The 7,186-nt window shown below is 41.0% G+C and overlaps 1 long non-coding RNA gene across 1 annotated transcript; it reads left to right on the top strand.

The window, feature by feature from the left end:
* Positions 1-679: 679 nt before the first annotated feature.
* LOC114073340 lies at positions 680-3,633 on the top strand. Its single transcript, XR_003574312.1, has 3 exons — positions 680-698; positions 796-964; positions 3,596-3,633. It is a non-coding gene; the product is annotated as an uncharacterized LOC114073340 (long non-coding RNA).
* Positions 3,634-7,186: the final 3,553 nt, after the last annotated feature.

Raw genomic sequence — 7,186 nt, forward strand, 5'->3', positions numbered from 1 at the left:
GTTAAGCTTGAGTGACTCAAGCAATGCTGACTTAGACTAAAAGAGGATCTACTCTAATAAGCGGGGTTATGTTTTTGTCCTTGGTAACATGATGGTGACTTACACAGCAATCTGACGGGGATTTATACTGTTCTCTTTTCAAGAGGCAAAATGTTCCCACAATGTAACTGGGTTTGTGGCAAGGTTTTGGTAGCAGGAGGCTGCAGTGGTAGCTTCTGTGTGAAGCTGATAGAAGCTTCTCTTGTGTCTCACAGAGCCAATGCCAGCTCCAAGATGGATCCTCCACTGACCAAGTCTGAGCCCATCAGTGCCAGTGGTAGAGCCTTTGGGATAACATAGTTAAGAAGGGGAACAAAAGTATAGGTGGAAACAATAACAGCCAGATAAGAGAGGATTGAGAATATGTGAGAGAAACAACTCTGCAGACATCAAGGACAGAGAATAAGGAGGGGGAGAAGGTGCTGCAGGTGCTGGAGCAGAGATTTCCATGCAGCCCGTGGTGCAGGCCATGGCGAGACAAGCTGTCCACCTGCAGCCCATGTAGGTCCATGGTGGAGCAGAGATCCACCTGCAGCCCATGGAGGACCCCATGCTGGAGCAGCCCCAAAGGAGGCTGTGATCCCGTGGGAAGCACATTCTGGAGCAGGCTCCTGGCAGGACCTGTGGCCCCAAGGAGAGAGGAGCCCATGCTGGAGCAGGTGTGCTGTCAGGAGTTGTGACCTCACAGGGGACCCACCCCAGAGCAGTCTGTTCCTGAGGGAATGCACTCTGTGGAAGGGGCACACTTTGGAGCAGGGAAGGAGTGTGAGGAGTCCCTCCCCTGAGGAGGAACGAGTGAGTGGCAGAGACAACGTGTGATGAACTGATTGCAACCCCCACTCCCTGTCCCCCTGAGCTGGAGGAGGAGGAGGTAGAGAATTTGGGAGTAAAGTAGAGCCCAGGAAAAAGGGAGGGGTGGAGTAAGGTGTTTTAATATTTGCTTTTTATTTTCTCATTATCCTGATTAGATTGGTAATAAATTAAACTATTTTCCTCAAGTCGAGTCTGTTTTGACCATGATGATAACTGCTGAGTGATCTCTCCCTGTCCTTATACCAACCCATGAGCCTTTTATTATATTTTCTCTGCTCTGTCCAGCCGAGGAGGGGAGTGATAGAGCAGCTTTGGTGGGAAGCTGCTGTCCAGCCAGGGTCAATCACAAGCACTCCCACACAAGCTCTAGAAAGACTGAGTTCATGACTATGTTTTGGGAGACTTGTACCACTGTGTGGCAGGCCTTCTTGACCTCTCAAAACAATGGCCCTGGGGAAAAATACTTTGCTTACTTCCTCTCCTCATCTGTTTATTCCTCAGTGGTCTTATGTACCTAACCCTGGCCTATGTGCATGGGTAAACAGAAGAGAACAATACTGGGAGCTCTGCTCCACCTTGTTTGGGCAAGCAAATCTATAGACTCTGTAGTCAAGGGGCATGGAGATGACCTTCTCCTTGTTTTCTCTGTCTAAACATGGCATCCCAGCGTGGGAGGTGCAGAAGCTTTTCACATGCTGCTCCCTGCTCTGTAACCATACAGAGCAAGACCACAGCATGTGTGGCAGGATAAGATTATGCCACAGGAGGGGCTTAGTAGTTAGCTTTCCTCTATTATGAACTGTGATCAGCTCAGCTCAGAAGAAGGGGAGAAAAAGGCGAGTTTCTGCATCTTACTGTTTTGGTATTGATGGGGGGTTTTCTACTAGACTGTAGCTATTTACACAGCCACAACCCTTTTGGTGTATATCTTTTTCATTCAAAAAGTTTGCAAAGAGGTAAAAAATTATGTAGGATTCTGATCTGGACTTATGGAATTTGGTTTGTACAGGCTTGGTTAAACAATGAAAAAAGCACATAAAAATTAGCACCATCACTATAATTTCCTACTCTCTGACATTGGTTGAATATACACAATCAGTTTTCAAAATGTACATACAAATAACTATGACATAGCCCAATATTTAAGACTTCTGCTTTTTTTTTTTTTTTAAATACTACCTCCCATTACCTTGTTATTTTATACACGTAATTTTGCGCATATTTGAAATAACACAATCAATTATACCTACCTAAGGTATGTAAAATAAATAAATAAACATAAAATCTGTTCCCTTTTCCAAAAGCAACACAGAACAAGTGGTACTTCATGAGACATGAACAAACTTTCTAATTAACTCAGATCTCTAGTTTTAGAACATTTTGAGGCAGTATAGCCTGCAACAATTACTCTTACTTTAAAAAACAATCTGTTTTGTGATGAGTTATGTTCAGCTCTCAGAAGGGAAAAAGTGAAATAAACATTGTCATAATAATGTCCAAGATTAGCACGCTAATTAAAAAAATATAGTTGTTCTCTGGAGTGTCTATTTTTTTTCCACCAGTTTTGAGCCTTCCGTGAAGAACACAGACTGTTCTGTATGTGTCCTCTTTAAAATTTCTTGTGTTACGGATGAATCAGTTAGTGAAGAATTCATGACTCATTCCTACAAAAAAATTTCTTGAACTTCCCTACCTATGTGGCCTGAGGATCATACCCCTACTGACTTATCTTCTAGCCAGCTTTCTCATTTCTTCAGCAAGAAGTTCTTGATTTTCTTTTTGGTATTGGATCCACGAGGACATGGCTGTTGAGTTATCACTGAAATGGAAGGCATGATCGAGCTCAAGATTTCTAGCATTACAGTCTGACTACAAGTACAGCTGGTATGTATCATGGATAATCATATATTCTGTGGGACAAAGTATTACAGTATTAGGCTGTAAAATAGTGTGTATCTTAGGGTATTAATTGCAGACGGTTGGATATTTGATTTGAAGTTTATGCTTTTCAAGCTTACTACAAATGCAATAGAAAAGACAAAACATTAAACAAGGCTACATGGTCAGTGATTTCCATTCAATGCTGAATCATATGGTTTACATCTACCAAGATGTAAATTTGGTTTACATCTACCTTCCTCTGAGGAGGAAGAACAAGTAGTAGAAATGGGCAGAAGGTTGATTTTCTCAAAGAACAGTGTAGCAGAGGTCGTTCGTTGCAATTAGATGGTTTGACAGAGCAAAGTTTTCAGTGAAAGAAGGCAGAAAAAAATTAAGGCCTCAATTTTGAGATCCGGAATCCCTGAAATTCCTCCTAGCATTTGTTGCCAGACTGAAGACCACAGGGACAGAAAGGGTACCTGCTATGTATAAACAGGGAAAATAGTGTAAGCAATTTTTCTAAAACTTATCTGTATGAACTGACCCATAAAAATTAAGGGCGGGCAGAGAGTGGATTACTTGCACTCAGAGATCCTAAAGTGACTTGTCCAGCTTGTCTTTTGGTCAAAATAGTTTTTTCTATCGTTTCTTTAGTAATGAGATATACAGTGTCCTTTGAAGGATCCTTCAGTTACCCTTTTGTATTACTAGTGCATCCCAGTTTTATTCAGCATATTGAAAGAAATGTCCAAGTGGTAACATGTACATTTATATTTCCCTAAAATATCTTCTCCTTCTTCTTCTTCTTCTTTGCCCCCTATTATCCAACATTCTTTCCCAATTTTTGTTCTATCACCAGCAGATAGTTCTGCTGAGTATTTAGTGAGTTCACTGTTATAGTGGCACTGGATACAAGCTTCAGCAAATCAATTTAAAAAATAAATAGGAAGTGTTTGGGCCATTTAAGAGTAATAGGAAATGCTCTGGGTAAAATTCAGAAAGCCTGCCTAAAAATAAGTAGTTTAGCCTTATGCATGTGTTTTCTGTATTTATACCTTTATAGTTCAGGTTCAGAGTCCTAAACTTAATTTTCAAACAACCCAGTGCTTTCTGCCATTTGGGAGGTTTGCAGATATTTGTTTTTCTGGTGATCAGGATGGTTCAATATACTCAGAAAGATATTCCCCATTCACTTTACTAGTTCCCAGTGTTCCTGTGTGGCCCATAATTTTAAAGCATAATGAATTCAAGAAAACTGTAGCATAATTTGATGATTTAAGAATCTTTATCCTTATAAAAAACCTCAGGATTTGGTGTCTTGGTACAATGTAAATTTGCAGAAGTTAAAATAGCAGAATTTCATTCAGTGTATTCTCTTTGTAATGGAAAAGATCTTTTGTCATTCATAAGTTGCCTCAGTTGTCCTTTTAAACTTAAAACAGGTAATACACCAGGTGTATCCTGTGTTATGATACTCTGGTGATTTTTATATTGAGAAGTCATGAGAAGATCTTTGTTAAAAAATGATGCATCCATGATAATGCCACCATCTGCTGTCCAAGGAGAATGGAGAGCTATGAAATAGCAAAATCTCAAACTCACTTGGTGCAGACTCCCTCCAGCAATCCACAAATCTTATTCAGGCATCTGGCAGGGACTTGGCAGCTTTGCAGTTGTGGGAAGTGAAAAATGATCACAGTTAAACTTATGCCTAGCATTCTCTTATTTTTTACAAAGATAGTAAAATAGTAATGTGGTACCCGTTTGCAGGCATGCATCTATGTATAGCTTCAGATGCTCCCCCCACCCCAAAGCACTTAAACTGCTGAGACCATCATGCATGGGCGAACTGTAGTGTTAGTGAATTTGGGTTTGATTAAACTCCCACTCTCTCAGCTGTTTCTGAAGATTTGGTGCACTGTGTTCTTTTCCCTTCTCTGAATGGCACTGAACATTACCAGTAGTAGCACCATGAGTTACTACTACCTCATGCTCTATTAAATATCCATTTACTTTTTTCCTTGCAGTGACATAACAGAAGAATCTTTTTGATGAGATTAGTCTCTTCACTGCCTGTATATGCTCTTGTAGAGCAGTTGTGCAAAGCTGATTGAGTAAGCTCTCAAGTACGGGAAACAAAGAAAATGTTCTCTTGTCCTCCCCCTCTTTCTCCACCCCCACCCCCCCCCAAGTTACTTGCATGTTGTTTCTGGGCTTTTGCCCTTCATCAGTCCTCTGTGCAGTCTGGGAGGAGCACTGCCATGCAAGATAATCATTGCCTTGTTGCCTTGCCTGAACTGCTTCCTTCCTTTTTCTTTTTAAAAACTTCTTTTCTTGTTCCAATTAGAAGACAAGCTGGAGTTACTGAGATACAAACCCAAAACTGTTTACTACAGCTGGGATTTTTTGGGGACTAATTAGATGGTGTCTCTACCATACAACCTACATGAACCAAAGCCAGTGATTTCATGCCTGATAGGCATCATAGACAAGGCATTAGTGGAACTCTTGAAGCTGCCTATATAGATGCCTGGACACATGCAGCCAACTATTCTTTTCTTTCTGTGATTTTAATCCCTATCTGAAAATTCCACTACATCTAAAATAGATAAATAACAAAGGTCAAGTTCTTTTGCTCCTCATGCACTCCTTATAACTTCCCTCTCAGATCTGACAGGTTGTTGTCAGTTTTGTACCCATCTGTATTTTTCTTCTGCCTCCACCTCCTCACCATCTCTTCCTAAATGTGTTCTTTCTTTCACATTGCACAGTGTGAAACTCATGCAGACTACTGGGTGGTAGGTCTAAACTAGCTTAGACCTCTGTAATCTCAGTTTCCTTCACTCACCCTTCAGTCCAGCCTTCTCTCCTCGCCCTTCTTTACATCAGTTTTTCTTAGATGACAAGATAGGGCTTGGAAGAGAGGCTAGGCATTTGTAAGAGGTTTATTACAAAGGGCATTGCCACACAATAGAAGGAAAGAATAGTAATATGAGGAAAAACTAGTAATATGACCTCATTATAAAGAATTTTACCATAACACAAATTTCTATAAAGCCCTTGGTAAAACAGTTAAAATTCTTCATCCTATTTGTTCATGGTTCTGCATCCCTTCCTGGTCACTTGTTGTGTACTGTGGTTTGTTCACTTCTGTTGGGCTATCAGGCAGCCTGCTTGCAGTACCTGCTTTTGATGTCCAGAAACTAGCACATAAAAATATTTAGGTCCAAACCCTACTGTCAGCTTATTTACTAAGTGATCTAATTATTGTGCTAAAGTGTGCGTGACTCCATGCCTGAATGGATGAAAATGGTCACCCTTTTACAGGGGGCACTTGAATAATCTGTGGCCTTCTCAGTTCCAAATGCCATTCAGCAGATGCATCCTGGAGCTCTTCATCCTCTTCATCATTTCACAGTAAAGATACAAATGACCACATTGGACATAACTTGTTTGGTGAAAATGGGTGAGTTGTGTGTAAATATACCTTGCCTTGGTAGTAGGAGCGCTGTTTGCCTCTGATTTAGACAGAACCATCTCTCCTGAAGAACTAAGGATCCATTACCTAAACCCACTGTTCAGGTCTATTCAAATCCTGATACAAATTATAGCTTCTCAAGTTCTTCTAGAGATGTGACTCTTTCCTTCTGAGAGCATGTGCATCTACTTTGTTCTTACCAGAAATAAGTGCTGCATCAGAGTATTCATAACAGAAAGCAGCTTTCCAGAATGCAACCCTTTTCTTGAAGGACAGGAAAAGGAGCTTCCAAATAATGGGAGCTTAAATTTTCCAGCTGTCTTGGGTGGAGTTAGCCCCTGACTTAACAGTGAAATGACAAGAGGTTTCCCTTCTATAACAATGCACGATGTACTTACAGAGCTAACAGAACATAACTCTGCAGACGAATAGAGAAACTCAGTATGTTTTCCACTTTTTCTCCCACATTTTTTTCCACAAATGGTGTCTCCGGGAGGCTTGGACAGCCATGTGCGAGGAGGGAGGCAGTGCCCCTTTTCCCCGACAGGGTGCGCCAAAGAACTGCTCTTCACCCGCCTCGACGGCCTCGCACTTGAATTTGGGCTTTTTATGTTACACGCCTGAAAGTTCAGTATTAGACCCGGTATTCGGTATGTGGGATTGTGATCTTCCTTTTCTGTTACCCTGGTGGCATGATGGTCTTGCCTGTGCAAAGCTGGCTACCTTATAGCAGCTATTGCTGGGTAATTTTGTCTTGGGCAATGGCCCAGAACCTTCAAAAGCTTGTCTCTTCTGCCTCATGCAATAGCTCATTCTGTTTCATGCAAATTTTTATGTAATCCTATTCACCTGTAACGCTGTACTGATTAATGTTCCTTCCCTTTCCTAAACATGGCATAGTTAAATATGTAGACTTTGATCCATTAATTCTTATGTCTGTATTTCAACATGACAGCAGTGTTCTCATTTTTCTTC

This window comes from Empidonax traillii, unplaced genomic scaffold (genome assembly GCF_003031625.1).
Source record: "Empidonax traillii isolate 1590-97213 ecotype Southwest subspecies unplaced genomic scaffold, ASM303162v1 scaffold30:size3273891, whole genome shotgun sequence".
NCBI classification, from domain to species: Eukaryota; Metazoa; Chordata; class Aves; order Passeriformes; family Tyrannidae; genus Empidonax; species Empidonax traillii.